We start from the raw sequence: 24558 nt of genomic DNA, 5'->3' as shown, positions 1-24558 counted from the left end.
AACCGACGCAGTCGGTAGGACTCGAACCTACGCTCCCAGAGGGAATCTGATTTCTAGTCAGACGCCTTAACCACTCGGCCTCGACTGCTCGTAGCTAAAGCTTCCCTCGAATCGTGAAAAATGCAACCGGTCTGCGCAGAATGTTGACAGGAAACGAACTCGGTGCACTGATTACGGCAGGGCTACCAGCGCTACGAGACGAGCCATTACGGAAGCGTTAAAATCTTCGCCCGAACAGGGATTCGAACCCTGGACCCTTAGGTTAAAAGCCTAATGCTCTACCGACTGAGCTATCCGGGCTCACGCTTGTTGTGCATGGAGCGACTGCAAGCAATGTGAATAACTGGAACGCGTGTGTAGGCGTACTACGGTAATTGCTGGCTTCTGGCGCAACTGGCGACTTCACCGACTTCCCACTGACGCTGGTAGCACCCCAACAGCGGACCAGTGCCTCTTCTCCCTTTATCCCGGTGCTGACAGTAATTGCATCCTGTGCCTGCTTCCCCCGATTACGTTCGGCTGGAGCTCCGGAAGGTGGGCGACAAACGAAGGTTGGAAGGCCAAAAGATGGAGGGTCGTGTGCGCAAAAACTTCCCTTCCGGTACCGGGAATCGAACCCGGGCCTCCTGGGTGAAAGCCAGGTATCCTAGCCACTAGACCACACCGGATTTGCTCGAGAAACGTGAGATTTACTCCCTCTCTTCTCGCATTTCGTGCTCAATCCGGACTCAGTGTTGTTATCTGTTTGCGAGCATTTTTGCGCGTGCAGACTGGCATGGCGCACAGCTCGAAACTGTCTATTCATTGCTGTTTGCATCATATTTCACTCATAACAGGGGAGGAGAATGATCAAAGTTGTACCTTGCCATAATTGGAAGTAAACATTGTGACGCTGAGGCGTGGACTCCTTGTGGATAACAAACGACAATTAAGTTCGTTCGCTAGCAATAGCAACGCCGTTAATTCAGCCGTGATGTACAGCAAATTAAATGCCCCGGGTGAGGATCGAACTCACGACCTTAGGATTATGAGACTTACGCGCTACCTACTGCGCTACCGAGGCTCGTTGCAACCATCATCCCAGGAATCTTGGTAAGTCTCACATATTAGAGATAGACAGTTTGCGCTTTCTCAGGAATCTGTTGTGTCGCTACGCGTGCTTTCCCGACTTGCTAGAGTAAACTGCTGCCGCAGCTTTTTTAACGACGGAAAGCAGCACTGCCTGAGGTTACAGTACATCGCCCTTGCGGCACCTGAACACAGCGGCCTGTAGGGCCAGGCCGACGCTGGAGTTCAGTAACAGCACGCGGCCGTCCAAGTAGGGTCTCTTGCGTGCTGCATGTTTGGTTCTTCTCACAGCGAATCCTGCTATACATTCCTGAGGCTGGCGCACCTCAAGCGAGCAATCGGCGCGGCAGCACTATTGCGAGAACAGCAAAACGATGCATCGGCCGGGAATCGAAGCCGGGCCGCCCGCGTGGTAGTCGAACAACCTACCACTTTTTTAGTTGTTGTTCTCATTTTGTTAGTTGCATTTGTTGGGGGCGGACGTCCGATGACGTCCGTGCTTCCCGAGCATATTCCCGAGCAGCTGTCTGCAGGGAAAGTGGGATTGCCACCCAGCGACGTCGGATACAACCGAAAAAAGTGCTACACACGCGGAGTCCCCCACTACACTGCCTCAAAGCGACCGCTCGTCACTATTGCGTGAGTAACGTTGCGGCCGCGGCGACGAGCCTTGCCCAAAGACGCAGCGTGCGTGGAGGCGCTGCCCGAATGCACCCTCCTACCTCGTAAAGCGCCTACAGCTACTATCACCGTGGGCCACTGCCGGCGGGCGGGAAGCCGACACAGCGCGGCGTTGCGAGCAGCGGCTGTGCGGTGGTAGTGTAATGGTGAGCATAGTTGCCTTCCGAGCAGTTGAGCCGCGTTCGATTCCCGGCCACCGCAACGGGCGCAAATCTATGCGTATGAGTATGTGAGCCACGTGCTGTTGAATTAACGTTTTCTTTCCGTCGTCGCTCCACGCAGGCCATCCTGTAGTATGTCCCGACTTGTCCCGACTTTGCTCGGCTGACGCGAAAGCTGACGCTTGGAATTCGCCCTTATCAAAAGGACAGGCGCTATAAACGACTGTGAGAGGTGAGGTGTAGCGAGGTACCAAAACGACAGGCAAACTGCGAAATTTTCTGCTCTCTCTTCTGAAACAAAAAATAAAAAAAACCGACGCAGTCGGTAGGACTCGAACCTACGCTCCCAGAGGGAATCTGATTTCTAGTCAGACGCCTTAACCACTCGGCCTCGACTGCTCGTAGCCTAAGCTTCCCTCGAATCGTGAAAAATGCAACCGGTCTGCGCAGAATGTTGACAGGAAACGAACTCGGTGCACTGATTACGGCAGGGCTACCAGCGCTACGAGACGAGCCATTACGGAAGCGTTAAAATCTTCGCCCGAACAGGGATTCGAACCCTGGACCCTTAGGTTAAAAGCCTAATGCTCTACCGACTGAGCTATCCGGGCTCACGCTTGTTGTGCATGGAGCGACTGCAAGCAATGTGAATAACTGGAACGCGTGTGTAGGCGTACTACGGTAATTGCTGGCTTCTGGCGCAACTGGCGACTTCACCGACTTCCCACTGACGCTGGTAGCACCCCAACAGCGGACCAGTGCCTCTTCTCCCTTTATCCCGGTGCTGACAGTAATTGCATCCTGTGCCTGCTTCCCCCGATTACGTTCGGCTGAAGCTCCGGAAGGTGGGCGACAAACGAAGGTTGGAAGGCCAAAAGATGGAGGGTCGTGTGCGCAAAAACTTCCCTTCCGGTACCGGGAATCGAACCCGGGCCTCCTGGGTGAAAGCCAGGTATCCTAGCCACTAGACCACACCGGATTTGCTCGAGAAACGTGAGATTTACTCCCTCTCTTCTCGCATTTCGTGCTCAATCCGGACTCAGTGTTGTTATCTGTTTGCGAGCATTTTTGCGCGTGCAGACTGGCATGGCGCACAGCTCGAAACTGTATATTCATTGCTGTTTGCATCATATTTCACTCATAACAGGGGAGGAGAATGATCAAAGTTGTACCTTGCCATAATTGGAAGTAAACATTGTGACGCTGAGGCGTGGACTCCTTGTGGATAACAAACGACAATTAAGTTCGTTCGCTAGCAATAGCAACGCCGTTAATTCAGCCGTGATGTACAGCAAATTAAATGCCCCGGGTGAGGATCGAACTCACGACCTTAGGATTATGAGACTTACGCGCTACCTACTGCGCTACCGAGGCTCGTTGCAACCATCATCCCAGGAATCTTGGTAAGTCTCACATATTAGAGATAGACAGTTTGCGCTTTCTCAGGAATCTGTTGTGTCGCTACGCGTGCTTTCCCGACTTGCTAGAGTAAACTGCTGCCGCAGCTTTTTTAACGACGGAAAGCAGCACTGCCTGAGGTTACAGTACATCGCCCTTGCGGCACCTGAACACAGCGGCCTGTAGGGCCAGGCCGACGCTGGAGTTCAGTAACAGCACGCGGCCGTCCAAGTAGGGTCTCTTGCGTGCTGCATGTTTGGTTCTTCTCACAGCGAATCCTGCTATACATTCCTGAGGCTGGCGCACCTCAAGCGAGCAATCGGCGCGGCAGCACTATAGCGAGAACAGCAAAACGATGCATCGGCCGGGAATCGAAGCCGGGCCGCCCGCGTGGTAGTCGAACAACCTACCACTTTTTTAGTTGTTGTTCTCATTTTGTTAGTTGCATTTGTTGGGGGCGGACGTCCGATGACGTCCGTGCTTCCCGAGCATATTCCCGAGCAGCTGTCTGCAGGGAAAGTGGGATTGCCACCCAGCGACGTCGGATACAACCGAAAAAAGTGCTACACACGCGGAGTCCCCCACTACACTGCCTCAAAGCGACCGCTCGTCACTATTGCGTGAGTAACGTTGCGGCCGCGGCGACGAGCCTTGCCCAAAGACGCAGCGTGCGTGGAGGCGCTGCCCGAATGCACCCTCCTACCTCGTAAAGCGCCTACAGCTACTATCACCGTGGGCCACTGCCGGCGGGCGGGAAGCCGACACAGCGCGGCGTTGCGAGCAGCGGCTGTGCGGTGGTAGTGTAATGGTGAGCATAGTTGCCTTCCGAGCAGTTGAGCCGCGTTCGATTCCCGGCCACCGCAACGGGCGCAAATCTATGCGTATGAGTATGTGAGCCACGTGCTGTTGAATTAACGTTTTCTTTCCGTCGTCGCTCCACGCAGGCCATCCTGTAGTATGTCCCGACTTGTCCCGACTTTGCTCGGCTGACGCGAAAGCTGACGCTTGGAATTCGCCCTTATCAAAAGGACAGGCGCTATAAACGACTGTGAGAGGTGAGGTGTAGCGAGGTACCAAAACGACAGGCAAACTGCGAAATTTTCTGCTCTCTCTTCTGAAACAAAAAATAAAAAAAACCGACGCAGTCGGTAGGACTCGAACCTACGCTCCCAGAGGGAATCTGATTTCTAGTCAGACGCCTTAACCACTCGGCCTCGACTGCTCGTAGCTAAAGCTTCCCTCGAATCGTGAAAAATGCAACCGGTCTGCGCAGAATGTTGACAGGAAACGAACTCGGTGCACTGATTACGGCAGGGCTACCAGCGCTACGAGACGAGCCATTACGGAAGCGTTAAAATCTTCGCCCGAACAGGGATTCGAACCCTGGACCCTTAGGTTAAAAGCCTAATGCTCTACCGACTGAGCTATCCGGGCTCACGCTTGTTGTGCATGGAGCGACTGCAAGCAATGTGAATAACTGGAACGCGTGTGTAGGCGTACTACGGTAATTGCTGGCTTCTGGCGCAACTGGCGACTTCACCGACTTCCCACTGACGCTGGTAGCACCCCAACAGCGGACCAGTGCCTCTTCTCCCTTTATCCCGGTGCTGACAGTAATTGCATCCTGTGCCTGCTTCCCCCGATTACGTTCGGCTGGAGCTCCGGAAGGTGGGCGACAAACGAAGGTTGGAAGGCCAAAAGATGGAGGGTCGTGTGCGCAAAAACTTCCCTTCCGGTACCGGGAATCGAAACCTCCTGGGTGAAAGCCAGGTATCCTAGCCACTAGACCACACCGGATTTGCTCGAGAAACGTGAGATTTACTCCCTCTCTTCTCGCATTTCGTGCTCAATCCGGACTCAGTGTTGTTATCTGTTTGCGAGCATTTTTGCGCGTGCAGACTGGCATGGCGCACAGCTCGAAACTGTCTATTCATTGCTGTTTGCATCATATTTCACTCATAACAGGGGAGGAGAATGATCAAAGTTGTACCTTGCCATAATTGGAAGTAAACATTGTGACGCTGAGGCGTGGACTCCTTGTGGATAACAAACGACAATTAAGTTCGTTCGCTAGCAATAGCAACGCCGTTAATTCAGCCGTGATGTACAGCAAATTAAATGCCCCGGGTGAGGATCGAACTCACGACCTTAGGATTATGAGACTTACGCGCTACCTACTGCGCTACCGAGGCTCGTTGCAACCGTCATCCCAGGAATCTTGGTAAGTCTCACATATTAGAGATAGGCAGTTTGCGCTTTCTCAGGAATCTGTTGTGTCGCTACGCGTGCTTTCCCGACTTGCTAGAGTAAACTGCTGCCGCAGCTTTTTTAACGACGGAAAGCAGCACTGCCTGAGGTTACAGTACATCGCCCTTGCGGCACCTGAACACAGCGGCCTGTAGGGCCAGGCCGACGCTGGAGTTCAGTAACAGCACGCGGCCGTCCAAGTAGGGTCTCTTGCGTGCTGCATGTTTGGTTCTTCTCACAGCGAATCCTGCTATACATTCCTGAGGCTGGCGCACCTCAAGCGAGCAATCGGCGCGGCAGCACTATAGCGAGAACAGCAAAACGATGCATCGGCCGGGAATCGAAGCCGGGCCGCCCGCGTGGTAGTCGAACAACCTACCACTTTTTTAGTTGTTGTTCTCATTTTGTTAGTTGCATTTGTTGGGGGCGGACGTCCGATGACGTCCGTGCTTCCCGAGCATATTCCCGAGCAGCTGTCTGCAGGGAAAGTGGGATTGCCACCCAGCGACGTCGGATACAACCGAAAAAAGTGCTACACACGCGGAGTCCCCCACTACACTGCCTCAAAGCGACCGCTCGTCACTATTGCGTGAGTAACGTTGCGGCCGCGGCGACGAGCCTTGCCCAAAGACGCAGCGTGCGTGGAGGCGCTGCCCGAATGCACCCTCCTACCTCGTAAAGCGCCTACAGCTACTATCACCGTGGGCCACTGCCGGCGGGCGGGAAGCCGACACAGCGCGGCGTTGCGAGCAGCGGCTGTGCGGTGGTAGTGTAATGGTGAGCATAGTTGCCTTCCGAGCAGTTGAGCCGCGTTCGATTCCCGGCCACCGCAACGGGCGCAAATCTATGCGTATGAGTATGTGAGCCACGTGCTGTTGAATTAACGTTTTCTTTCCGTCGTCGCTCCACGCAGGCCATCCTGTAGTATGTCCCGACTTGTCCCGACTTTGCTCGGCTGACGCGAAAGCTGACGCTTGGAATTCGCCCTTATCAAAAGGACAGGCGCTATAAACGACTGTGAGAGGTGAGGTGTAGCGAGGTACCAAAACGACAGGCAAACTGCGAAATTTTCTGCTCTCTCTTCTGAAACAAAAAATAAAAAAAACCGACGCAGTCGGTAGGACTCGAACCTACGCTCCCAGAGGGAATCTGATTTCTAGTCAGACGCCTTAACCACTCGGCCTCGACTGCTCGTAGCTAAAGCTTCCCTCGAATCGTGAAAAATGCAACCGGTCTGCGCAGAATGTTGACAGGAAACGAACTCGGTGCACTGATTACGGCAGGGCTACCAGCGCTACGAGACGAGCCATTACGGAAGCGTTAAAATCTTCGCCCGAACAGGGATTCGAACCCTGGACCCTTAGGTTAAAAGCCTAATGCTCTACCGACTGAGCTATCCGGGCTCACGCTTGTTGTGCATGGAGCGACTGCAAGCAATGTGAATAACTGGAACGCGTGTGTAGGCGTACTACGGTAATTGCTGGCTTCTGGCGCAACTGGCGACTTCACCGACTTCCCACTGACGCTGGTAGCACCCCAACAGCGGACCAGTGCCTCTTCTCCCTTTATCCCGGTGCTGACAGTAATTGCATCCTGTGCCTGCTTCCCCCGATTACGTTCGGCTGGAGCTCCGGAAGGTGGGCGACAAACGAAGGTTGGAAGGCCAAAAGATGGAGGGTCGTGTGCGCAAAAACTTCCCTTCCGGTACCGGGAATCGAAACCTCCTGGGTGAAAGCCAGGTATCCTAGCCACTAGACCACACCGGATTTGCTCGAGAAACGTGAGATTTACTCCCTCTCTTCTCGCATTTCGTGCTCAATCCGGACTCAGTGTTGTTATCTGTTTGCGAGCATTTTTGCGCGTGCAGACTGGCATGGCGCACAGCTCGAAACTGTCTATTCATTGCTGTTTGCATCATATTTCACTCATAACAGGGGAGGAGAATGATCAAAGTTGTACCTTGCCATAATTGGAAGTAAACATTGTGACGCTGAGGCGTGGACTCCTTGTGGATAACAAACGACAATTAAGTTCGTTCGCTAGCAATAGCAACGCCGTTAATTCAGCCGTGATGTACAGCAAATTAAATGCCCCGGGTGAGGATCGAACTCACGACCTTAGGATTATGAGACTTACGCGCTACCTACTGCGCTACCGAGGCTCGTTGCAACCGTCATCCCAGGAATCTTGGTAAGTCTCACATATTAGAGATAGGCAGTTTGCGCTTTCTCAGGAATCTGTTGTGTCGCTACGCGTGCTTTCCCGACTTGCTAGAGTAAACTGCTGCCGCAGCTTTTTTAACGACGGAAAGCAGCACTGCCTGAGGTTACAGTACATCGCCCTTGCGGCACCTGAACACAGCGGCCTGTAGGGCCAGGCCGACGCTGGAGTTCAGTAACAGCACGCGGCCGTCCAAGTAGGGTCTCTTGCGTGCTGCATGTTTGGTTCTTCTCACAGCGAATCCTGCTATACATTCCTGAGGCTGGCGCACCTCAAGCGAGCAATCGGCGCGGCAGCACTATTGCGAGAACAGCAAAACGATGCATCGGCCGGGAATCGAAGCCGGAGCCGCCCGCGTGGTAGTCGAACAACCTACCACTTTTTTAGTTGTTGTTCTCATTTTGTTAGTTGCATTTGTTGGGGGCGGACGTCCGATGACGTCCGTGCTTCCCGAGCATATTCCCGAGCAGCTGTCTGCAGGGAAAGTGGGATTGCCACCCAGCGACGTCGGATACAACCGAAAAAAGTGCTACACACGCGGAGTCCCCCACTACACTGCCTCAAAGCGACCGCTCGTCACTATTGCGTGAGTAACGTTGCGGCCGCGGCGACGAGCCTTGCCCAAAGACGCAGCGTGCGTGGAGGCGCTGCCCGAATGCACCCTCCTACCTCGTAAAGCGCCTACAGCTACTATCACCGTGGGCCACTGCCGGCGGGCGGGAAGCCGACACAGCGCGGCGTTGCGAGCAGCGGCTGTGCGGTGGTAGTGTAATGGTGAGCATAGTTGCCTTCCGAGCAGTTGAGCCGCGTTCGATTCCCGGCCACCGCAACGGGCGCAAATCTATGCGTATGAGTATGTGAGCCACGTGCTGTTGAATTAACGTTTTCTTTCCGTCGTCGCTCCACGCAGGCCATCCTGTAGTATGTCCCGACTTGTCCCGACTTTGCTCGGCTGACGCGAAAGCTGACGCTTGGAATTCGCCCTTATCAAAAGGACAGGCGCTATAAACGACTGTGAGAGGTGAGGTGTAGCGAGGTACCAAAACGACAGGCAAACTGCGAAATTTTCTGCTCTCTCTTCTGAAACAAAAAATAAAAAAAACCGACGCAGTCGGTAGGACTCGAACCTACGCTCCCAGAGGGAATCTGATTTCTAGTCAGACGCCTTAACCACTCGGCCTCGACTGCTCGTAGCCTAAGCTTCCCTCGAATCGTGAAAAATGCAACCGGTCTGCGCAGAATGTTGACAGGAAACGAACTCGGTGCACTGATTACGGCAGGGCTACCAGCGCTACGAGACGAGCCATTACGGAAGCGTTAAAATCTTCGCCCGAACAGGGATTCGAACCCTGGACCCTTAGGTTAAAAGCCTAATGCTCTACCGACTGAGCTATCCGGGCTCACGCTTGTTGTGCATGGAGCGACTGCAAGCAATGTGAATAACTGGAACGCGTGTGTAGGCGTACTACGGTAATTGCTGGCTTCTGGCGCAACTGGCGACTTCACCGACTTCCCACTGACGCTGGTAGCACCCCAACAGCGGACCAGTGCCTCTTCTCCCTTTATCCCGGTGCTGACAGTAATTGCATCCTGTGCCTGCTTCCCCCGATTACGTTCGGCTGAAGCTCCGGAAGGTGGGCGACAAACGAAGGTTGGAAGGCCAAAAGATGGAGGGTCGTGTGCGCAAAAACTTCCCTTCCGGTACCGGGAATCGAACCCGGGCCTCCTGGGTGAAAGCCAGGTATCCTAGCCACTAGACCACACCGGATTTGCTCGAGAAACGTGAGATTTACTCCCTCTCTTCTCGCATTTCGTGCTCAATCCGGACTCAGTGTTGTTATCTGTTTGCGAGCATTTTTGCGCGTGCAGACTGGCATGGCGCACAGCTCGAAACTGTCTATTCATTGCTGTTTGCATCATATTTCACTCATAACAGGGGAGGAGAATGATCAAAGTTGTACCTTGCCATAATTGGAAGTAAACATTGTGACGCTGAGGCGTGGACTCCTTGTGGATAACAAACGACAATTAAGTTCGTTCGCTAGCAATAGCAACGCCGTTAATTCAGCCGTGATGTACAGCAAATTAAATGCCCCGGGTGAGGATCGAACTCACGACCTTAGGATTATGAGACTTACGCGCTACCTACTGCGCTACCGAGGCTCGTTGCAACCATCATCCCAGGAATCTTGGTAAGTCTCACATATTAGAGATAGACAGTTTGCGCTTTCTCAGGAATCTGTTGTGTCGCTACGCGTGCTTTCCCGACTTGCTAGAGTAAACTGCTGCCGCAGCTTTTTTAACGACGGAAAGCAGCACTGCCTGAGGTTACAGTACATCGCCCTTGCGGCACCTGAACACAGCGGCCTGTAGGGCCAGGCCGACGCTGGAGTTCAGTAACAGCACGCGGCCGTCCAAGTAGGGTCTCTTGCGTGCTGCATGTTTGGTTCTTCTCACAGCGAATCCTGCTATACATTCCTGAGGCTGGCGCACCTCAAGCGAGCAATCGGCGCGGCAGCACTATAGCGAGAACAGCAAAACGATGCATCGGCCGGGAATCGAAGCCGGGCCGCCCGCGTGGTAGTCGAACAACCTACCACTTTTTTAGTTGTTGTTCTCATTTTGTTAGTTGCATTTGTTGGGGGCGGACGTCCGATGACGTCCGTGCTTCCCGAGCATATTCCCGAGCAGCTGTCTGCAGGGAAAGTGGGATTGCCACCCAGCGACGTCGGATACAACCGAAAAAAGTGCTACACACGCGGAGTCCCCCACTACACTGCCTCAAAGCGACCGCTCGTCACTATTGCGTGAGTAACGTTGCGGCCGCGGCGACGAGCCTTGCCCAAAGACGCAGCGTGCGTGGAGGCGCTGCCCGAATGCACCCTCCTACCTCGTAAAGCGCCTACAGCTACTATCACCGTGGGCCACTGCCGGCGGGCGGGAAGCCGACACAGCGCGGCGTTGCGAGCAGCGGCTGTGCGGTGGTAGTGTAATGGTGAGCATAGTTGCCTTCCGAGCAGTTGAGCCGCGTTCGATTCCCGGCCACCGCAACGGGCGCAAATCTATGCGTATGAGTATGTGAGCCACGTGCTGTTGAATTAACGTTTTCTTTCCGTCGTCGCTCCACGCAGGCCATCCTGTAGTATGTCCCGACTTGTCCCGACTTTGCTCGGCTGACGCGAAAGCTGACGCTTGGAATTCGCCCTTATCAAAAGGACAGGCGCTATAAACGACTGTGAGAGGTGAGGTGTAGCGAGGTACCAAAACGACAGGCAAACTGCGAAATTTTCTGCTCTCTCTTCTGAAACAAAAAATAAAAAAAACCGACGCAGTCGGTAGGACTCGAACCTACGCTCCCAGAGGGAATCTGATTTCTAGTCAGACGCCTTAACCACTCGGCCTCGACTGCTCGTAGCTAAAGCTTCCCTCGAATCGTGAAAAATGCAACCGGTCTGCGCAGAATGTTGACAGGAAACGAACTCGGTGCACTGATTACGGCAGGGCTACCAGCGCTACGAGACGAGCCATTACGGAAGCGTTAAAATCTTCGCCCGAACAGGGATTCGAACCCTGGACCCTTAGGTTAAAAGCCTAATGCTCTACCGACTGAGCTATCCGGGCTCACGCTTGTTGTGCATGGAGCGACTGCAAGCAATGTGAATAACTGGAACGCGTGTGTAGGCGTACTACGGTAATTGCTGGCTTCTGGCGCAACTGGCGACTTCACCGACTTCCCACTGACGCTGGTAGCACCCCAACAGCGGACCAGTGCCTCTTCTCCCTTTATCCCGGTGCTGACAGTAATTGCATCCTGTGCCTGCTTCCCCCGATTACGTTCGGCTGAAGCTCCGGAAGGTGGGCGACAAACGAAGGTTGGAAGGCCAAAAGATGGAGGGTCGTGTGCGCAAAAACTTCCCTTCCGGTACCGGGAATCGAACCCGGGCCTCCTGGGTGAAAGCCAGGTATCCTAGCCACTAGACCACACCGGATTTGCTCGAGAAACGTGAGATTTACTCCCTCTCTTCTCGCATTTCGTGCTCAATCCGGACTCAGTGTTGTTATCTGTTTGCGAGCATTTTTGCGCGTGCAGACTGGCATGGCGCACAGCTCGAAACTGTCTATTCATTGCTGTTTGCATCATATTTCACTCATAACAGGGGAGGAGAATGATCAAAGTTGTACCTTGCCATAATTGGAAGTAAACATTGTGACGCTGAGGCGTGGACTCCTTGTGGATAACAAACGACAATTAAGTTCGTTCGCTAGCAATAGCAACGCCGTTAATTCAGCCGTGATGTACAGCAAATTAAATGCCCCGGGTGAGGATCGAACTCACGACCTTAGGATTATGAGACTTACGCGCTACCTACTGCGCTACCGAGGCTCGTTGCAACCATCATCCCAGGAATCTTGGTAAGTCTCACATATTAGAGATAGACAGTTTGCGCTTTCTCAGGAATCTGTTGTGTCGCTACGCGTGCTTTCCCGACTTGCTAGAGTAAACTGCTGCCGCAGCTTTTTTAACGACGGAAAGCAGCACTGCCTGAGGTTACAGTACATCGCCCTTGCGGCACCTGAACACAGCGGCCTGTAGGGCCAGGCCGACGCTGGAGTTCAGTAACAGCACGCGGCCGTCCAAGTAGGGTCTCTTGCGTGCTGCATGTTTGGTTCTTCTCACAGCGAATCCTGCTATACATTCCTGAGGCTGGCGCACCTCAAGCGAGCAATCGGCGCGGCAGCACTATAGCGAGAACAGCAAAACGATGCATCGGCCGGGAATCGAAGCCGGGCCGCCCGCGTGGTAGTCGAACAACCTACCACTTTTTTAGTTGTTGTTCTCATTTTGTTAGTTGCATTTGTTGGGGGCGGACGTCCGATGACGTCCGTGCTTCCCGAGCATATTCCCGAGCAGCTGTCTGCAGGGAAAGTGGGATTGCCACCCAGCGACGTCGGATACAACCGAAAAAAGTGCTACACACGCGGAGTCCCCCACTACACTGCCTCAAAGCGACCGCTCGTCACTATTGCGTGAGTAACGTTGCGGCCGCGGCGACGAGCCTTGCCCAAAGACGCAGCGTGCGTGGAGGCGCTGCCCGAATGCACCCTCCTACCTCGTAAAGCGCCTACAGCTACTATCACCGTGGGCCACTGCCGGCGGGCGGGAAGCCGACACAGCGCGGCGTTGCGAGCAGCGGCTGTGCGGTGGTAGTGTAATGGTGAGCATAGTTGCCTTCCGAGCAGTTGAGCCGCGTTCGATTCCCGGCCACCGCAACGGGCGCAAATCTATGCGTATGAGTATGTGAGCCACGTGCTGTTGAATTAACGTTTTCTTTCCGTCGTCGCTCCACGCAGGCCATCCTGTAGTATGTCCCGACTTGTCCCGACTTTGCTCGGCTGACGCGAAAGCTGACGCTTGGAATTCGCCCTTATCAAAAGGACAGGCGCTATAAACGACTGTGAGAGGTGAGGTGTAGCGAGGTACCAAAACGACAGGCAAACTGCGAAATTTTCTGCTCTCTCTTCTGAAACAAAAAATAAAAAAAACCGACGCAGTCGGTAGGACTCGAACCTACGCTCCCAGAGGGAATCTGATTTCTAGTCAGACGCCTTAACCACTCGGCCTCGACTGCTCGTAGCTAAAGCTTCCCTCGAATCGTGAAAAATGCAACCGGTCTGCGCAGAATGTTGACAGGAAACGAACTCGGTGCACTGATTACGGCAGGGCTACCAGCGCTACGAGACGAGCCATTACGGAAGCGTTAAAATCTTCGCCCGAACAGGGATTCGAACCCTGGACCCTTAGGTTAAAAGCCTAATGCTCTACCGACTGAGCTATCCGGGCTCACGCTTGTTGTGCATGGAGCGACTGCAAGCAATGTGAATAACTGGAACGCGTGTGTAGGCGTACTACGGTAATTGCTGGCTTCTGGCGCAACTGGCGACTTCACCGACTTCCCACTGACGCTGGTAGCACCCCAACAGCGGACCAGTGCCTCTTCTCCCTTTATCCCGGTGCTGACAGTAATTGCATCCTGTGCCTGCTTCCCCCGATTACGTTCGGCTGAAGCTCCGGAAGGTGGGCGACAAACGAAGGTTGGAAGGCCAAAAGATGGAGGGTCGTGTGCGCAAAAACTTCCCTTCCGGTACCGGGAATCGAACCCGGGCCTCCTGGGTGAAAGCCAGGTATCCTAGCCACTAGACCACACCGGATTTGCTCGAGAAACGTGAGATTTACTCCCTCTCTTCTCGCATTTCGTGCTCAATCCGGACTCAGTGTTGTTATCTGTTTGCGAGCATTTTTGCGCGTGCAGACTGGCATGGCGCACAGCTCGAAACTGTCTATTCATTGCTGTTTGCATCATATTTCACTCATAACAGGGGAGGAGAATGATCAAAGTTGTACCTTGCCATAATTGGAAGTAAACATTGTGACGCTGAGGCGTGGACTCCTTGTGGATAACAAACGACAATTAAGTTCGTTCGCTAGCAATAGCAACGCCGTTAATTCAGCCGTGATGTACAGCAAATTAAATGCCCCGGGTGAGGATCGAACTCACGACCTTAGGATTATGAGACTTACGCGCTACCTACTGCGCTACCGAGGCTCGTTGCAACCATCATCCCAGGAATCTTGGTAAGTCTCACATATTAGAGATAGACAGTTTGCGCTTTCTCAGGAATCTGTTGTGTCGCTACGCGTGCTTTCCCGACTTGCTAGAGTAAACTGCTGCCGCAGCTTTTTTAACGACGGAAAGCAGCACTGCCTGAGGTTACAGTACATCGCCCTTGCGGCACCTGAACACAGCGGCCTGTAGGGCCAGGCCGACGCTGGAGTTCAGTAACAGCACGCGGCCGTCCAAGTAGGGTCTCTTGCGTGCTGCATGTTTGGTTCTTCTCACAGCGAATCCTGCTATACATTCCTGAGGCTGGCGCACCTCAAGCGAGCAATCGGCGCGGCAGCACTATAGCGAGAACAGCAAAACGATGCATCGGCCGGGAATCGAAGCCGGGCCGCCCGCGTGGTAGTCGAACAACCTACCACTTTTTTAGTTGTTGTTCTCATTTTGTTAGTTGCATTTGTTGGGGGCGGACGTCCGATGACGTCCGTGCTTCCCGAGCATATTCCCGAGCAGCTGTCTGCAGGGAAAGTGGGATTGCCACCCAGCGACGTCGGATACAACCGAAAAAAGTGCTACACACGCGGAGTCCCCCACTACACTGCCTCAAAGCGACCGCTCGTCACTATTGCGTGAGTAACGTTGCGGCCGCGGCGACGAGCCTTGCCCAAAGACGCAGCGTGCGTGGAGGCGCTGCCCGAATGCACCCTCCTACCTCGTAAAGCGCCTACAGCTACTATCACCGTGGGCCACTGCCGGCGGGCGGGAAGCCGACACAGCGCGGCGTTGCGAGCAGCGGCTGTGCGGTGGTAGTGTAATGGTGAGCATAGTTGCCTTCCGAGCAGTTGAGCCGCGTTCGATTCCCGGCCACCGCAACGGGCGCAAATCTATGCGTATGAGTATGTGAGCCACGTGCTGTTGAATTAACGTTTTCTTTCCGTCGTCGCTCCACGCAGGCCATCCTGTAGTATGTCCCGACTTGTCCCGACTTTGCTCGGCTGACGCGAAAGCTGACGCTTGGAATTCGCCCTTATCAAAAGGACAGGCGCTATAAACGACTGTGAGAGGTGAGGTGTAGCGAGGTACCAAAACGACAGGCAAACTGCGAAATTTTCTGCTCTCTCTTCTGAAACAAAAAATAAAAAAAACCGACGCAGTCGGTAGGACTCGAACCTACGCTCCCAGAGGGAATCTGATTTCTAGTCAGACGCCTTAACCACTCGGCCTCGACTGCTCGTAGCTAAAGCTTCCCTCGAATCGTGAAAAATGCAACCGGTCTGCGCAGAATGTTGACAGGAAACGAACTCGGTGCACTGATTACGGCAGGGCTACCAGCGCTACGAGACGAGCCATTACGGAAGCGTTAAAATCTTCGCCCGAACAGGGATTCGAACCCTGGACCCTTAGGTTAAAAGCCTAATGCTCTACCGACTGAGCTATCCGGGCTCACGCTTGTTGTGCATGGAGCGACTGCAAGCAATGTGAATAACTGGAACGCGTGTGTAGGCGTACTACGGTAATTGCTGGCTTCTGGCGCAACTGGCGACTTCACCGACTTCCCACTGACGCTGGTAGCACCCCAACAGCGGACCAGTGCCTCTTCTCCCTTTATCCCGGTGCTGACAGTAATTGCATCCTGTGCCTGCTTCCCCCGATTACGTTCGGCTGAAGCTCCGGAAGGTGGGCGACAAACGAAGGTTGGAAGGCCAAAAGATGGAGGGTCGTGTGCGCAAAAACTTCCCTTCCGGTACCGGGAATCGAACCCGGGCCTCCTGGGTGAAAGCCAGGTATCCTAGCCACTAGACCACACCGGATTTGCTCGAGAAACGTGAGATTTACTCCCTCTCTTCTCGCATTTCGTGCTCAATCCGGACTCAGTGTTGTTATCTGTTTGCGAGCATTTTTGCGCGTGCAGACTGGCATGGCGCACAGCTCGAAACTGTCTATTCATTGCTGTTTGCATCATATTTCACTCATAACAGGGGAGGAGAATGATCAAAGTTGTACCTTGCCATAATTGGAAGTAAACATTGTGACGCTGAGGCGTGGACTCCTTGTGGATAACAAACGACAATTAAGTTCGTTCGCTAGCAATAGCAACGCCGTTAATTCAGCCGTGATGTACAGCAAATTAAATGCCCCGGGTGAGGATCGAACTCACGACCTTAGGATTATGAGACTTACGCGCTACCTACTGCGCTACCGAGGCTCGTTGCAACCATCATCCCAGGAATCTTGGTAAGTCTCACATATTAGAGATAGACAGTTTGCGCTTTCTCAGGAATCTGTTGTGTCGCTACGCGTGCTTTCCCGACTTGCTAGAGTAAACTGCTGCCGCAGCTTTTTTAACGACGGAAAGCAGCACTGCCTGAGGTTACAGTACATCGCCCTTGCGGCACCTGAACACAGCGGCCTGTAGGGCCAGGCCGACGCTGGAGTTCAGTAACAGCACGCGGCCGTCCAAGTAGGGTCTCTTGCGTGCTGCATGTTTGGTTCTTCTCACAGCGAATCCTGCTATACATTCCTGAGGCTGGCGCACCTCAAGCGAGCAATCGGCGCGGCAGCACTATAGCGAGAACAGCAAAACGATGCATCGGCCGGGAATCGAAGCCGGGCCGCCCGCGTGGTAGTCGAACAACCTACCACTTTTTTAGTTGTTGTTCTCATTTTGTTAGTTGCATTTGTTGGGGGCGGACGTCCGATGACGTCCGTGCTTCCCGAGCATATTCCCGAGCAGCTGTCTGCAGGGAAAGTGGGATTGCCACCCAGCGACGTCGGATACAACCGAAAAAAGTGCTACACACGCGGAGTCCCCCACTACACTGCCTCAAAGCGACCGCTCGTCACTATTGCGTGAGTAACGTTGCGGCCGCGGCGACGAGCCTTGCCCAAAGACGCAGCGTGCGTGGAGGCGCTGCCCGAATGCACCCTCCTACCTCGTAAAGCGCCTACAGCTACTATCACCGTGGGCCACTGCCGGCGGGCGGGAAGCCGACACAGCGCGGCGTTGCGAGCAGCGGCTGTGCGGTGGTAGTGTAATGGTGAGCATAGTTGCCTTCCGAGCAGTTGAGCCGCGTTCGATTCCCGGCCACCGCAACGGGCGCAAATCTATGCGTATGAGTATGTGAGCCACGTGCTGTTGAATTAACGTTTTCTTTCCGTCGTCGCTCCACGCAGGCCATCCTGTAGTATGTCCCGACTTGTCCCGACTTTGCTCGGCTGACGCGAAAGCTGACGCTTGGAATTCGCCCTTATCAAAAGGACAGGCGCTATAAACGACTGTGAGAGGTGAGGTGTAGCGAGGTACCAAAACGACAGGCAAACTGCGAAATTTTCTGCTCTCTCTTCTGAAACAAAAAATAAAAAAAACCGACGCAGTCGGTAGGACTCGAACCTACGCTCCCAGAGGGAATCTGATTTCTAGTCAGACGCCTTAACCACTCGGCCTCGACTGCTCGTAGCTAAAGCTTCCCTCGAATCGTGAAAAATGCAACCGGTCTGCGCAGAATGTTGACAGGAAACGAACTCGGTGCACTGATTACGGCAGGGCTACCAGCGCTACGAGACGAGCCATTACGGAAGCGTTAAAATCTTCGCCCGAACAGGGATTCGAACCCTGGACCCTTAGGTTAAAAGCCTAATGCTCTACCGACTGAGCTATCCGGGCTCACGCTTGTTGTGCATGGAGCGACTGCAAGCAATGTGAATAACTGGAACGCGTGTGTAGGCGTACTACGGTAATTGCTGGCTTCTGGCGCAACTGGCGACTTCACCGACTTCCCACTGACGCTGGTAGCACCCCAACAGCGGACCAGTGCCTCTTCTCCCTTTATCCCGGTGCTGACAGTAATTGCATCCTGTGCCTGCTTCCCCCGATTACGTTCGGCTGAAGCTCCGGAAGGTGGGCGACAAACGAAGGTTGGAAGGCCAAAAGATGGAGGGTCGTGTGCGCAAAAACTTCCCTTCCGGTACCGGGAATCGAAACCTCCTGGGTGAAAGCCAGGTATCCTAGCCACTAGACCACACCGGATTTGCTCGAGAAACGTGAGATTTACTCCCTCTCTTCTCGCATTTCGTGCTCAATCCGGACTCAGTGTTGTTATCTGTTTGCGAGCATTTTTGCGCGTGCAGACTGGCATGGCGCACAGCTCGAAACTGTCTATTCATTGCTGTTTGCATCATATTTCACTCATAACAGGGGAGGAGAATGATCAAAGTTGTACCTTGCCATAATTGGAAGTAAACATTGTGACGCTGAGGCGTGGACTCCTTGTGGATAACAAACGACAATTAAGTTCGTTCGCTAGCAATAGCAACGCCGTTAATTCAGCCGTGATGTACAGCAAATTAAATGCCCCGGGTGAGGATCGAACTCACGACCTTAGGATTATGAGACTTACGCGCTACCTACTGCGCTACCGAGGCTCGTTGCAACCATCATCCCAGGAATCTTGGTAAGTCTCACATATTAGAGATAGACAGTTTGCGCTTTCTCAGGAATCTGTTGTGTCGCTACGCGTGCTTTCCCGACTTGCTAGAGTAAACTGCTGCCGCAGCTTTTTTAACGACGGAAAGCAGCACTGCCTGAGGTTACAGTACATCGCCCTTGCGGCACCTGAACACAGCGGCCTGTAGGGCCAGGCCGACGCTGGAGTTCAGTAACAGCACGCGGCCGTCCAAGTAGGGTCTCTTGCGTGCTGCATGTTTGGTTCTTCTCACAGCGAATCCTGCTATACATTCCTGAGGCTGGCGCACCTCAAGCGAGCAATCGGCGCGGCAGCACTATAGCGAGAACAGCAAAACGATGCATCGGCCGGGAATCGAAGCCGGGCCGCCCGCGTGGTAGTCGAACAACCTACCACTTTTTTAGTTGTTGTTCTCATTTTGTTAGTTGCATTTGTTGGGGGCGGACGTCAGATGACGTCCGTGCTTCCCGAGCATATTCCCGAGCAGCTGTCTGCAGGGAAAGTGGGATTGCCACCCAGCGACGTCGGATACAACCGAAAAAAGTGCTACACACGCGGAGTCCCCCACTACACTGCCTCAAAGCGACCGCTCGTCACTATTGCGTGAGTAACGTTGCGGCCGCGGCGACGAGCCTTGCCCAAAGACGCAGCGTGCGTGGAGGCGCTGCCCGAATGCACCCTCCTACCTCGTAAAGCGCCTACAGCTACTATCACCGTGGGCCACTGCCGGCGGGCGGGAAGCCGACACAGCGCGGCGTTGCGAGCAGCGGCTGTGCGGTGGTAGTGTAATGGTGAGCATAGTTGCCTTCCGAGCAGTTGAGCCGCGTTCGATTCCCGGCCACCGCAACGGGCGCAAATCTATGCGTATGAGTATGTGAGCCACGTGCTGTTGAATTAACGTTTTCTTTCCGTCGTCGCTCCACGCAGGCCATCCTGTAGTATGTCCCGACTTGTCCCGACTTTGCTCGGCTGACGCGAAAGCTGACGCTTGGAATTCGCCCTTATCAAAAGGACAGGCGCTATAAACGACTGTGAGAGGTGAGGTGTAGCGAGGTACCAAAACGACAGGCAAACTGCGAAATTTTCTGCTCTCTCTTCTGAAACAAAAAATAAAAAAAACCGACGCAGTCGGTAGGACTCGAACCTACGCTCCCAGAGGGAATCTGATTTCTAGTCAGACGCCTTAACCACTCGGCCTCGACTGCTCGTAGCTAAAGCTTCCCTCGAATCGTGAAAAATGCAACCGGTCTGCGCAGAATGTTGACAGGAAACGAACTCGGTGCACTGATTACGGCAGGGCTACCAGCGCTACGAGACGAGCCATTACGGAAGCGTTAAAATCTTCGCCCGAACAGGGATTCGAACCCTGGACCCTTAGGTTAAAAGCCTAATGCTCTACCGACTGAGCTATCCGGGCTCACGCTTGTTGTGCATGGAGCGACTGCAAGCAATGTGAATAACTGGAACGCGTGTGTAGGCGTACTACGGTAATTGCTGGCTTCTGGCGCAACTGGCGACTTCACCGACTTCCCACTGACGCTGGTAGCACCCCAACAGCGGACCAGTGCCTCTTCTCCCTTTATCCCGGTGCTGACAGTAATTGCATCCTGTGCCTGCTTCCCCCGATTACGTTCGGCTGAAGCTCCGGAAGGTGGGCGACAAACGAAGGTTGGAAGGCCAAAAGATGGAGGGTCGTGTGCGCAAAAACTTCCCTTCCGGTACCGGGAATCGAACCCGGGCCTCCTGGGTGAAAGCCAGGTATCCTAGCCACTAGACCACACCGGATTTGCTCGAGAAACGTGAGATTTACTCCCTCTCTTCTCGCATTTCGTGCTCAATCCGGACTCAGTGTTGTTATCTGTTTGCGAGCATTTTTGCGCGTGCAGACTGGCATGGCGCACAGCTCGAAACTGTCTATTCATTGCTGTTTGCATCATATTTCACTCATAACAGGGGAGGAGAATGATCAAAGTTGTACCTTGCCATAATTGGAAGTAAACATTGTGACGCTGAGGCGTGGACTCCTTGTGGATAACAAACGACAATTAAGTTCGTTCGCTAGCAATAGCAACGCCGTTAATTCAGCCGTGATGTACAGCAAATTAAATGCCCCGGGTGAGGATCGAACTCACGACCTTAGGATTATGAGACTTACGCGCTACCTACTGCGCTACCGAGGCTCGTTGCAACCATCATCCCAGGAATCTTGGTAAGTCTCACATATTAGAGATAGACAGTTTGCGCTTTCTCAGGAATCTGTTGTGTCGCTACGCGTGCTTTCCCGACTTGCTAGAGTAAACTGCTGCCGCAGCTTTTTTAACGACGGAAAGCAGCACTGCCTGAGGTTACAGTACATCGCCCTTGCGGCACCTGAACACAGCGGCCTGTAGGGCCAGGCCGACGCTGGAGTTCAGTAACAGCACGCGGCCGTCCAAGTAGGGTCTCTTGCGTGCTGCATGTTTGGTTCTTCTCACAGCGAATCCTGCTATACATTCCTGAGGCTGGCGCACCTCAAGCGAGCAATCGGCGCGGCAGCACTATAGCGAGAACAGCAAAACGATGCATCGGCCGGGAATCGAAGCCGGGCCGCCCGCGTGGTAGTCGAACAACCTACCACTTTTTTAGTTGTTGTTCTCATTTTGTTAGTTGCATTTGTTGGGGGCGGACGTCCGATGACGTCCGTGCTTCCCGAGCATATTCCCGAGCAGCTGTCTGCAGGGAAAGTGGGATTGCCACCCAGCGACGTCGGATACAACCGAAAAAAGTGCTACACACGCGGAGTCCCCCACTACACTGCCTCAAAGCGACCGCTCGTCACTATTGCGTGAGTAACGTTGCGGCCGCGGCGACGAGCCTTGCCCAAAGACGCAGCGTGCGTGGAGGCGCTGCCCGAATGCACCCTCCTACCTCGTAAAGCGCCTACAGCTACTATCACCGTGGGCCACTGCCGGCGGGCGGGAAGCCGACACAGCGCGGCGTTGCGAGCAGCGGCTGTGCGGTGGTAGTGTAATGGTGAGCATAGTTGCCTTCCGAGCAGTTGAGCCGCGTTCGATTCCCGGCCACCGCAACGGGCGCAAATCTATGCGTATGAGTATGTGAGCCACGTGCTGTTGAATTAACGTTTTCTTTCCGTCGTCGCTCCACGCAGGCCATCCTGTAGTATGTCCCGACTTGTCCCGACTTTGCTCGGCTGACGCGAAAGCTGACGCTTGGAATTCGCCCTTATCAAAAGGACAGGCGCTATAAACGACTGTGAGAGGTGAGGTGTAGCGAGGTACCAAAACGACAGGCAAACTGCGAAATTTTCTGCTCTCTCTTCTGAAACAAAAAATAAAAAAAACCGACGCAGTCGGTAGGACTCGAACCTACGCTCCCAGAGGGAATCTGATTTCTAGTCAGACGCCTTAACCACTCGGCCTCGACTGCTCGTAGCTAAAGCTTCCCTCGAATCGTGAAAAATGCAACCGGTCTGCGCAGAATGTTGACAGGAAACGAACTCGGTGCACTGATTACGGCAGGGCTACCAGCGCTACGAGACGAGCCATTACGGAAGCGTTAAAATCTTCGCCCGAACAGGGATTCGAACCCTGGACCCTTAGGTTAAAAGCCTAATGCTCTACCGACTGAGCTATCCGGGCTCACGCTTGTTGTGCATGGAGCGACTGCAAGCAATGTGAATAACTGGAACGCGTGTGTAGGCGTACTACGGTAATTGCTGGCTTCTGGCGCAACTGGCGACTTCACCGACTTCCCACTGACGCTGGTAGCACCCCAACAGCGGACCAGTGCCTCTTCTCCCTTTATCCCGGTGCTGACAGTAATTGCATCCTGTGCCTGCTTCCCCCGATTACGTTCGGCTGAAGCTCCGGAAGGTGGGCGACAAACGAAGGTTGGAAGGCCAAAAGATGGAGGGTCGTGTGCGCAAAAACTTCCCTTCCGGTACCGGGAATCGAACCCGGGCCTCCTGGGTGAAAGCCAGGTATCCTAGCCACTAGACCACACCGGATTTGCTCGAGAAACGTGAGATTTACTCCCTCTCTTCTCGCATTTCGTGCTCAATCCGGACTCAGTGTTGTTATCTGTTTGCGAGCATTTTTGCGCGTGCAGACTGGCATGGCGCACAGCTCGAAACTGTCTATTCATTGCTGTTTGCATCATATTTCACTCATAACAGGGGAGGAGAATGATCAAAGTTGTACCTTGCCATAATTGGAAGTAAACATTGTGACGCTGAGGCGTGGACTCCTTGTGGATAACAAACGACAATTAAGTTCGTTCGCTAGCAATAGCAACGCCGTTAATTCAGCCGTGATGTACAGCAAATTAAATGCCCCGGGTGAGGATCGAACTCACGACCTTAGGATTATGAGACTTACGCGCTACCTACTGCGCTACCGAGGCTCGTTGCAACCATCATCCCAGGAATCTTGGTAAGTCTCACATATTAGAGATAGACAGTTTGCGCTTTCTCAGGAATCTGTTGTGTCGCTACGCGTGCTTTCCCGACTTGCTAGAGTAAACTGCTGCCGCAGCTTTTTTAACGACGGAAAGCAGCACTGCCTGAGGTTACAGTACATCGCCCTTGCGGCACCTGAACACAGCGGCCTGTAGGGCCAGGCCGACGCTGGAGTTCAGTAACAGCACGCGGCCGTCCAAGTAGGGTCTCTTGCGTGCTGCATGTTTGGTTCTTCTCACAGCGAATCCTGCTATACATTCCTGAGGCTGGCGCACCTCAAGCGAGCAATCGGCGCGGCAGCACTATTGCGAGAACAGCAAAACGATGCATCGGCCGGGAATCGAAGCCGGAGCCGCCCGCGTGGTAGTCGAACAACCTACCACTTTTTTAGTTGTTGTTCTCATTTTGTTAGTTGCATTTGTTGGGGGCGGACGTCCGATGACGTCCGTGCTTCCCGAGCATATTCCCGAGCAGCTGTCTGCAGGGAAAGTGGGATTGCCACCCAGCGACGTCGGATACAACCGAAAAAAGTGCTACACACGCGGAGTCCCCCACTACACTGCCTCAAAGCGACCGCTCGTCACTATTGCGTGAGTAACGTTGCGGCCGCGGCGACGAGCCTTGCCCAAAGACGCAGCGTGCGTGGAGGCGCTGCCCGAATGCACCCTCCTACCTCGTAAAGCGCCTACAGCTACTATCACCGTGGGCCACTGCCGGCGGGCGGGAAGCCGACACAGCGCGGCGTTGCGAGCAGCGGCTGTGCGGTGGTAGTGTAATGGTGAGCATAGTTGCCTTCCGAGCAGTTGAGCCGCGTTCGATTCCCGGCCACCGCAACGGGCGCAAATCTATGCGTATGAGTATGTGAGCCACGTGCTGTTGAATTAACGTTTTCTTTCCGTCGTCGCTCCACGCAGGCCATGCTGTAGTATGTCCCGACTTGTCCCGACTTTGCTCGGCTGACGCGAAAGCTGACGCTTGGAATTCGCCCTTATCAAAAGGACAGGCGCTATAAACGACTGTGAGAGGTGAGGTGTAGCGAGGTACCAAAACGACAGGCAAACTGCGAAATTTTCTGCTCTCTCTTCTGAAACAAAAAATAAAAAAAACCGACGCAGTCGGTAGGACTCGAACCTACGCTCCCAGAGGGAATCTGATTTCTAGTCAGACGCCTTAACCACTCGGCCTCGACTGCTCGTAGCTAAAGCTTCCCTCGAATCGTGAAAAATGCAACCGGTCTGCGCAGA

The 24558-nt window shown here is 53.9% G+C and overlaps 53 non-coding genes across 53 annotated transcripts; 11 read left to right on the top strand and 42 right to left on the bottom strand.

Annotated features, from left to right (window-relative positions):
• Window positions 1-6: 6 nt before the first annotated feature.
• Trnas-aga (transfer RNA serine (anticodon AGA)) lies at window positions 7-88 on the bottom strand. Its single transcript has one exon. It is a non-coding gene; the product is annotated as a tRNA-Ser (tRNA).
• A 139-nt stretch (window positions 89-227) lies between these two features.
• Trnak-uuu (transfer RNA lysine (anticodon UUU)) lies at window positions 228-300 on the bottom strand. Its single transcript has one exon. It is a non-coding gene; the product is annotated as a tRNA-Lys (tRNA).
• Window positions 301-596: 296 nt separating this feature from the next.
• Window positions 597-668, bottom strand: Trnae-uuc (transfer RNA glutamic acid (anticodon UUC)). The gene has a single exon. It is a non-coding gene; the product is annotated as a tRNA-Glu (tRNA).
• Window positions 669-990: 322 nt separating this feature from the next.
• On the bottom strand, window positions 991-1063 carry Trnam-cau (transfer RNA methionine (anticodon CAU)). Its single transcript has one exon. It is a non-coding gene; the product is annotated as a tRNA-Met (tRNA).
• Window positions 1064-1878: 815 nt separating this feature from the next.
• Trnag-ucc (transfer RNA glycine (anticodon UCC)) lies at window positions 1879-1950 on the top strand. The gene has a single exon. It is a non-coding gene; the product is annotated as a tRNA-Gly (tRNA).
• A 277-nt stretch (window positions 1951-2227) lies between these two features.
• Trnas-aga (transfer RNA serine (anticodon AGA)) lies at window positions 2228-2309 on the bottom strand. The gene has a single exon. It is a non-coding gene; the product is annotated as a tRNA-Ser (tRNA).
• Window positions 2310-2448: 139 nt separating this feature from the next.
• Trnak-uuu (transfer RNA lysine (anticodon UUU)) lies at window positions 2449-2521 on the bottom strand. The gene has a single exon. It is a non-coding gene; the product is annotated as a tRNA-Lys (tRNA).
• Window positions 2522-2817: 296 nt separating this feature from the next.
• On the bottom strand, window positions 2818-2889 carry Trnae-uuc (transfer RNA glutamic acid (anticodon UUC)). The gene has a single exon. It is a non-coding gene; the product is annotated as a tRNA-Glu (tRNA).
• A 322-nt stretch (window positions 2890-3211) lies between these two features.
• Window positions 3212-3284, bottom strand: Trnam-cau (transfer RNA methionine (anticodon CAU)). The gene has a single exon. It is a non-coding gene; the product is annotated as a tRNA-Met (tRNA).
• Window positions 3285-4099: 815 nt separating this feature from the next.
• Window positions 4100-4171, top strand: Trnag-ucc (transfer RNA glycine (anticodon UCC)). Its single transcript has one exon. It is a non-coding gene; the product is annotated as a tRNA-Gly (tRNA).
• A 277-nt stretch (window positions 4172-4448) lies between these two features.
• Trnas-aga (transfer RNA serine (anticodon AGA)) lies at window positions 4449-4530 on the bottom strand. Its single transcript has one exon. It is a non-coding gene; the product is annotated as a tRNA-Ser (tRNA).
• A 139-nt stretch (window positions 4531-4669) lies between these two features.
• Trnak-uuu (transfer RNA lysine (anticodon UUU)) lies at window positions 4670-4742 on the bottom strand. The gene has a single exon. It is a non-coding gene; the product is annotated as a tRNA-Lys (tRNA).
• A 685-nt stretch (window positions 4743-5427) lies between these two features.
• Window positions 5428-5500, bottom strand: Trnam-cau (transfer RNA methionine (anticodon CAU)). The gene has a single exon. It is a non-coding gene; the product is annotated as a tRNA-Met (tRNA).
• Window positions 5501-6315: 815 nt separating this feature from the next.
• Trnag-ucc (transfer RNA glycine (anticodon UCC)) lies at window positions 6316-6387 on the top strand. The gene has a single exon. It is a non-coding gene; the product is annotated as a tRNA-Gly (tRNA).
• A 277-nt stretch (window positions 6388-6664) lies between these two features.
• On the bottom strand, window positions 6665-6746 carry Trnas-aga (transfer RNA serine (anticodon AGA)). Its single transcript has one exon. It is a non-coding gene; the product is annotated as a tRNA-Ser (tRNA).
• Window positions 6747-6885: 139 nt separating this feature from the next.
• On the bottom strand, window positions 6886-6958 carry Trnak-uuu (transfer RNA lysine (anticodon UUU)). Its single transcript has one exon. It is a non-coding gene; the product is annotated as a tRNA-Lys (tRNA).
• Window positions 6959-7643: 685 nt separating this feature from the next.
• Window positions 7644-7716, bottom strand: Trnam-cau (transfer RNA methionine (anticodon CAU)). Its single transcript has one exon. It is a non-coding gene; the product is annotated as a tRNA-Met (tRNA).
• An 816-nt stretch (window positions 7717-8532) lies between these two features.
• Window positions 8533-8604, top strand: Trnag-ucc (transfer RNA glycine (anticodon UCC)). Its single transcript has one exon. It is a non-coding gene; the product is annotated as a tRNA-Gly (tRNA).
• Window positions 8605-8881: 277 nt separating this feature from the next.
• On the bottom strand, window positions 8882-8963 carry Trnas-aga (transfer RNA serine (anticodon AGA)). Its single transcript has one exon. It is a non-coding gene; the product is annotated as a tRNA-Ser (tRNA).
• Window positions 8964-9102: 139 nt separating this feature from the next.
• Trnak-uuu (transfer RNA lysine (anticodon UUU)) lies at window positions 9103-9175 on the bottom strand. The gene has a single exon. It is a non-coding gene; the product is annotated as a tRNA-Lys (tRNA).
• Window positions 9176-9471: 296 nt separating this feature from the next.
• Window positions 9472-9543, bottom strand: Trnae-uuc (transfer RNA glutamic acid (anticodon UUC)). Its single transcript has one exon. It is a non-coding gene; the product is annotated as a tRNA-Glu (tRNA).
• Window positions 9544-9865: 322 nt separating this feature from the next.
• On the bottom strand, window positions 9866-9938 carry Trnam-cau (transfer RNA methionine (anticodon CAU)). The gene has a single exon. It is a non-coding gene; the product is annotated as a tRNA-Met (tRNA).
• An 815-nt stretch (window positions 9939-10753) lies between these two features.
• Trnag-ucc (transfer RNA glycine (anticodon UCC)) lies at window positions 10754-10825 on the top strand. Its single transcript has one exon. It is a non-coding gene; the product is annotated as a tRNA-Gly (tRNA).
• A 277-nt stretch (window positions 10826-11102) lies between these two features.
• On the bottom strand, window positions 11103-11184 carry Trnas-aga (transfer RNA serine (anticodon AGA)). Its single transcript has one exon. It is a non-coding gene; the product is annotated as a tRNA-Ser (tRNA).
• A 139-nt stretch (window positions 11185-11323) lies between these two features.
• Trnak-uuu (transfer RNA lysine (anticodon UUU)) lies at window positions 11324-11396 on the bottom strand. The gene has a single exon. It is a non-coding gene; the product is annotated as a tRNA-Lys (tRNA).
• Window positions 11397-11692: 296 nt separating this feature from the next.
• Window positions 11693-11764, bottom strand: Trnae-uuc (transfer RNA glutamic acid (anticodon UUC)). Its single transcript has one exon. It is a non-coding gene; the product is annotated as a tRNA-Glu (tRNA).
• A 322-nt stretch (window positions 11765-12086) lies between these two features.
• On the bottom strand, window positions 12087-12159 carry Trnam-cau (transfer RNA methionine (anticodon CAU)). The gene has a single exon. It is a non-coding gene; the product is annotated as a tRNA-Met (tRNA).
• An 815-nt stretch (window positions 12160-12974) lies between these two features.
• On the top strand, window positions 12975-13046 carry Trnag-ucc (transfer RNA glycine (anticodon UCC)). The gene has a single exon. It is a non-coding gene; the product is annotated as a tRNA-Gly (tRNA).
• Window positions 13047-13323: 277 nt separating this feature from the next.
• Window positions 13324-13405, bottom strand: Trnas-aga (transfer RNA serine (anticodon AGA)). The gene has a single exon. It is a non-coding gene; the product is annotated as a tRNA-Ser (tRNA).
• Window positions 13406-13544: 139 nt separating this feature from the next.
• Window positions 13545-13617, bottom strand: Trnak-uuu (transfer RNA lysine (anticodon UUU)). The gene has a single exon. It is a non-coding gene; the product is annotated as a tRNA-Lys (tRNA).
• A 296-nt stretch (window positions 13618-13913) lies between these two features.
• On the bottom strand, window positions 13914-13985 carry Trnae-uuc (transfer RNA glutamic acid (anticodon UUC)). The gene has a single exon. It is a non-coding gene; the product is annotated as a tRNA-Glu (tRNA).
• Window positions 13986-14307: 322 nt separating this feature from the next.
• Trnam-cau (transfer RNA methionine (anticodon CAU)) lies at window positions 14308-14380 on the bottom strand. Its single transcript has one exon. It is a non-coding gene; the product is annotated as a tRNA-Met (tRNA).
• Window positions 14381-15195: 815 nt separating this feature from the next.
• Trnag-ucc (transfer RNA glycine (anticodon UCC)) lies at window positions 15196-15267 on the top strand. The gene has a single exon. It is a non-coding gene; the product is annotated as a tRNA-Gly (tRNA).
• A 277-nt stretch (window positions 15268-15544) lies between these two features.
• On the bottom strand, window positions 15545-15626 carry Trnas-aga (transfer RNA serine (anticodon AGA)). Its single transcript has one exon. It is a non-coding gene; the product is annotated as a tRNA-Ser (tRNA).
• A 139-nt stretch (window positions 15627-15765) lies between these two features.
• Window positions 15766-15838, bottom strand: Trnak-uuu (transfer RNA lysine (anticodon UUU)). Its single transcript has one exon. It is a non-coding gene; the product is annotated as a tRNA-Lys (tRNA).
• Window positions 15839-16134: 296 nt separating this feature from the next.
• Trnae-uuc (transfer RNA glutamic acid (anticodon UUC)) lies at window positions 16135-16206 on the bottom strand. The gene has a single exon. It is a non-coding gene; the product is annotated as a tRNA-Glu (tRNA).
• A 322-nt stretch (window positions 16207-16528) lies between these two features.
• On the bottom strand, window positions 16529-16601 carry Trnam-cau (transfer RNA methionine (anticodon CAU)). The gene has a single exon. It is a non-coding gene; the product is annotated as a tRNA-Met (tRNA).
• An 815-nt stretch (window positions 16602-17416) lies between these two features.
• Trnag-ucc (transfer RNA glycine (anticodon UCC)) lies at window positions 17417-17488 on the top strand. The gene has a single exon. It is a non-coding gene; the product is annotated as a tRNA-Gly (tRNA).
• Window positions 17489-17765: 277 nt separating this feature from the next.
• Window positions 17766-17847, bottom strand: Trnas-aga (transfer RNA serine (anticodon AGA)). The gene has a single exon. It is a non-coding gene; the product is annotated as a tRNA-Ser (tRNA).
• Window positions 17848-17986: 139 nt separating this feature from the next.
• Trnak-uuu (transfer RNA lysine (anticodon UUU)) lies at window positions 17987-18059 on the bottom strand. Its single transcript has one exon. It is a non-coding gene; the product is annotated as a tRNA-Lys (tRNA).
• Window positions 18060-18744: 685 nt separating this feature from the next.
• Window positions 18745-18817, bottom strand: Trnam-cau (transfer RNA methionine (anticodon CAU)). Its single transcript has one exon. It is a non-coding gene; the product is annotated as a tRNA-Met (tRNA).
• An 815-nt stretch (window positions 18818-19632) lies between these two features.
• Trnag-ucc (transfer RNA glycine (anticodon UCC)) lies at window positions 19633-19704 on the top strand. The gene has a single exon. It is a non-coding gene; the product is annotated as a tRNA-Gly (tRNA).
• Window positions 19705-19981: 277 nt separating this feature from the next.
• Window positions 19982-20063, bottom strand: Trnas-aga (transfer RNA serine (anticodon AGA)). The gene has a single exon. It is a non-coding gene; the product is annotated as a tRNA-Ser (tRNA).
• Window positions 20064-20202: 139 nt separating this feature from the next.
• On the bottom strand, window positions 20203-20275 carry Trnak-uuu (transfer RNA lysine (anticodon UUU)). The gene has a single exon. It is a non-coding gene; the product is annotated as a tRNA-Lys (tRNA).
• A 296-nt stretch (window positions 20276-20571) lies between these two features.
• Window positions 20572-20643, bottom strand: Trnae-uuc (transfer RNA glutamic acid (anticodon UUC)). The gene has a single exon. It is a non-coding gene; the product is annotated as a tRNA-Glu (tRNA).
• Window positions 20644-20965: 322 nt separating this feature from the next.
• Window positions 20966-21038, bottom strand: Trnam-cau (transfer RNA methionine (anticodon CAU)). Its single transcript has one exon. It is a non-coding gene; the product is annotated as a tRNA-Met (tRNA).
• An 815-nt stretch (window positions 21039-21853) lies between these two features.
• On the top strand, window positions 21854-21925 carry Trnag-ucc (transfer RNA glycine (anticodon UCC)). The gene has a single exon. It is a non-coding gene; the product is annotated as a tRNA-Gly (tRNA).
• Window positions 21926-22202: 277 nt separating this feature from the next.
• On the bottom strand, window positions 22203-22284 carry Trnas-aga (transfer RNA serine (anticodon AGA)). The gene has a single exon. It is a non-coding gene; the product is annotated as a tRNA-Ser (tRNA).
• Window positions 22285-22423: 139 nt separating this feature from the next.
• Trnak-uuu (transfer RNA lysine (anticodon UUU)) lies at window positions 22424-22496 on the bottom strand. The gene has a single exon. It is a non-coding gene; the product is annotated as a tRNA-Lys (tRNA).
• Window positions 22497-22792: 296 nt separating this feature from the next.
• Trnae-uuc (transfer RNA glutamic acid (anticodon UUC)) lies at window positions 22793-22864 on the bottom strand. The gene has a single exon. It is a non-coding gene; the product is annotated as a tRNA-Glu (tRNA).
• Window positions 22865-23186: 322 nt separating this feature from the next.
• Window positions 23187-23259, bottom strand: Trnam-cau (transfer RNA methionine (anticodon CAU)). Its single transcript has one exon. It is a non-coding gene; the product is annotated as a tRNA-Met (tRNA).
• An 816-nt stretch (window positions 23260-24075) lies between these two features.
• Window positions 24076-24147, top strand: Trnag-ucc (transfer RNA glycine (anticodon UCC)). The gene has a single exon. It is a non-coding gene; the product is annotated as a tRNA-Gly (tRNA).
• Window positions 24148-24424: 277 nt separating this feature from the next.
• Trnas-aga (transfer RNA serine (anticodon AGA)) lies at window positions 24425-24506 on the bottom strand. Its single transcript has one exon. It is a non-coding gene; the product is annotated as a tRNA-Ser (tRNA).
• Between the last annotated feature and the right edge of the window lie 52 nt (window positions 24507-24558).

Source organism: Schistocerca cancellata, unplaced genomic scaffold (assembly GCF_023864275.1).
Source record: "Schistocerca cancellata isolate TAMUIC-IGC-003103 unplaced genomic scaffold, iqSchCanc2.1 HiC_scaffold_596, whole genome shotgun sequence".
Classification (NCBI taxonomy): domain Eukaryota; kingdom Metazoa; phylum Arthropoda; class Insecta; order Orthoptera; family Acrididae; genus Schistocerca; species Schistocerca cancellata.
The sequence above is the reverse complement of the archived record's forward strand: the minus strand, read 5'-3'. Positions and strand labels throughout refer to the sequence as shown.